Source organism: Podarcis pityusensis (assembly GCF_964106645.2).
Source record: "Podarcis pityusensis genome assembly, chromosome: 2".
Taxonomy (NCBI): Eukaryota; Metazoa; Chordata; class Lepidosauria; order Squamata; family Lacertidae; genus Podarcis; species Podarcis pityusensis.
This window is the reverse complement of record NC_138029.1, coordinates 3,395,366-3,398,714: the sequence shown is the minus strand read 5'-3', so window position 1 is coordinate 3,398,714 and position 3,349 is coordinate 3,395,366. Positions and strand designations below refer to the sequence as shown.

Here is a 3,349-nt window from a genome sequence, read left to right as displayed (position 1 = left end):
CTGCAAAAAAGGATAGAGTCTACAGTCACCTTTTAAAAGTGTTTACCTTTGCCAGGACTGTGCCCATAACCTACAGATGCTTTTGGATTGGGGGGATCCTGCACTTACCAGCCTATAGCAGCAGCTCGTTTGTTCACCACACAAGGGCTGTGCTGATAATACCTTTGCTGATCTCAGCAGCTGCTTTTCCATCAGCCAACGAGGTGTCCTGTCCTCAAGCCCCTCCTCCCAGCTCCACAATAATCTGGTGCCCAACCTGCACAAAAGGAAAAGTATACAGTGTTTAATGTCAAGTGGAAACCTGCTTCCTGAATACATTTTATTACACGGACAATGTTCTTTTTAAACGTGTCACATTTGCATGAAGTTGAAATGCAACTGTGGTTGCAGTTTGCAAAGGTAAAGAGCTCTTCCCCGTGACCTATTTATTTCATCCTAATTTGGCTGCATGAAGCTTACTTGGAGGTTAGATTGTATCCAGTTTTTATTGAGCATTTGCTCTGATTTGTTTGTGGGGGCAGTTATACAACAATGAACAGCCTCCATTCATTTCATCCTTTCCAATGCATTTTCCTGTCACTTTCCTGACTGAATAAAGCATGCTTCCTTTAAAGCTGATTTGCCACGCTAGGGTGGCAAAGCATCCACTTTAATGGCATAAACCTAAATTTCCTGGTATGTGCTTGAATCCTCCCCACAAAATACTGAGTCTGGAGGTGTCCAAAGCAAACATTAAGTGCCACTGTTCTTTGTGATGGAGAATAGCTGTAGTGAAGTGTAATAGCTGCAGTGTAGTGGCCACACCCCAGGGACACCTTCAACTGGTCAGCTAAACCAGGTGAGGGGAGCCAATGGGACTCAAACCCTCAGTGAGTTAGGAACTTGCCTTGCATGCAAAGACAGGTTCTGGCGGATTGAGCAGATGAGACCAAGAGTGGGTCCAATGGTCAAAAAGATGGTTTCTGCACCTCCTGCAGAGGAAAGTGAGGGGCAGATGAGGCTCATCTACTGGGAAGGGAGCCCATCTAGGAGAAGGAAAACTCTGATTCCAAACCTCTGCTGCCTTGCAAGAAATTTTCGGGGGAAGAAAAGGCTCAGGAGTAAACCCTACACAAATCTGGAGTGGAGTCCCTAAGGCTGGCACCTTGTAAGTCTCCTGCCAGCAACTGCGGCAGCCCAGCTGCTGATAAAGATCTTGCTCTGCTTTCCCTTGGACCACATCAGCGAGGCGGAGGGGGGGTCTTGACATCTGGGCAGCCCAGGACCTCCATACGCACTGTCCAAGCTTGTGCCTCAGGGAGGTCACTTCAGGGCTGCAAATGCAATTGTTTGACTTCACCCTCCATGGTTTCTTGAGACAAGTGGCTACAACTGTGAGCTGGAAAGCCCTGGATTCAAACTTCTACTTGGCTATGAACTTTCTGGGTTGCAGGGTGCCCCTGCGTGCTACTGTACAGAGCATAGCCCTCTGAAGAGCTTTCCAGCCCAAATCTGATCTAAAGATAAAGAATCTTAAGATGGGAGGGACCTTGAAGTTGCCCATCAACCATTAGCAACTCCTGGACAGCAGACTGAGCAGGCAGCCACACCCAGGCCACAGTCTTCCCCTCTGCAGTGAGATGCATTGAATTTCTATTACCTTGGATTGCACATCTATCTATACCTACCAAGTAGCACATGCAAACTCCGTACAAATCTGTGTCCTCTCTTGGACATTGTGTAAGTGGCCATTTTACTGCATGGCCTGAAACAGGTCACTGTTGTCTCAGTCTCCCAGTGAGGATAGTAATACCTGCCATACCCCACAGTTGTAACCATTCCTGGCCTTTATGATGTAATCCCAACACTTGAAAGGCAATATAAATGGGCAAAAAAGCAATAGAGTTTGAGACACTCCCATGGAATGTACCATCAGAGTCCAAACCTGGATGTAAGGCCTATTGATTTCAACAGTACTTGCTTCCATGGAAGATGTATCAAGACTGTAGTGTCAGTGTCTGGGAACTGGGTCAGAATGATTCCCCATCACACCCCCTTCCTTGCTAGCTCTGTATAAATTATTTTCCTCCATACATTGTCTTCTCAGAAGACCAGGAACAGGAGTATTTGGTTTGTACATGCATATTCTCTGATAATTTACCTTCTATCTTTATTTTGTACTTAGCTTTATAGTGCTGCAACAAGTATGCTGGTGTCTCAAAACAAGGTTTGAATTGTTTTGGTGGGCAGGTGAACCAAGCAACCCTGTTGAAATTCAGAACCAGATGTGACTTACCAGCACCAGGTGCAAAACTCCTTGATTTCCCAAGCATTTGAATTGTGGCTGAATTTTTCATGCATGCGCATTATCAAAGCGTTCCTTCAGAACACAGCACTTTGAGCATCATATTACTTTTCTGCCCATTTGTGGTACAGCACCACATTGCACAACAGATCAGCCTCTTGCTTCCTTGTGCCTGGTTTACAGACCACTAGATAGACATGGAGAAATTGAAGGGTTAAAGTAAGTGACCACAGATGCGCAAATATGGTGAAAACCACCAACTGTTTCTGCTTTTCCATACTAGCTGTGCAGGAGGCAGAGATGCAAAATAGAGAATTAATTCGTAATAAATCTGTTTGTTTGTTTTTTAAAAATATGAACAAAGCAAAATTTTGGCTCATCAGAGTCAGGGCACATTATACATACAGGAGTTACAAACAGGCTAGATTCATATGATGGACTGGCTATGGACTTGTTTTGGTAGGCAGTTTTATGTTTTTGTGAATTCATCAGCTTTGCTGATTATCACCATGATTAGAGAAAACATTCTCTCTCATATATCCTATATACAGATAGCAAACTCATTCTTGGAGTGCTAAACCTTATATAGTCAAAGGGAACCACAAGATTTGCAGAAATACTCAAAATATACAGGTTTTTTTTTAAGTGAACAGTCTCCCCCCACCTCCTGGCCAAAGGTGCCCAAGGAGGACTGTGCATGCTTAGCAGACATAAAATGCTGATGACCGTTGCGGGGGGGGGGGGGAGAAAACTGAAGGGGAGTGAGGAATGGAATGGTATGTTTCAAAAGAGGTCATGGCTGGCAAGCAGGGCTTTTTTCAGCTGGAACTTGGTGGACCTCAGTTCCGGCACCTCTCAGGTGAATGCTGTTGTCATTCTAAGAGAACAAGGGAGGTGTTCATGGTGAGTTCTCACACTTCTTTTTCTAGAAAAATAGCACTGCAAAGAATGTTGAGCAAGAGGATTCCATTCTGCAACATCTTAGTACAAATATCCCTTGCGGTGCTTCCAGACTCTCACTATTTTCGGGTGTTATTCAATCCCATCCCAGAAAAATCAGATGGT

General features: G+C 44.7%; 1 long non-coding RNA gene across 1 annotated transcript in view; it reads right to left on the bottom strand.

The window, feature by feature from the left end:
* The window catches only part of LOC308468541, a 53,495-nt gene that overhangs the window by 8,481 nt on the left and 41,665 nt on the right, over nucleotides 1-3,349 (bottom strand). Inside the window, exon 5 of the long non-coding RNA XR_013981707.1 lies at nucleotides 109-256. This is a non-coding gene — a long non-coding RNA (uncharacterized lncRNA). The remainder of the gene's footprint in view (nucleotides 1-108; nucleotides 257-3,349) is intronic.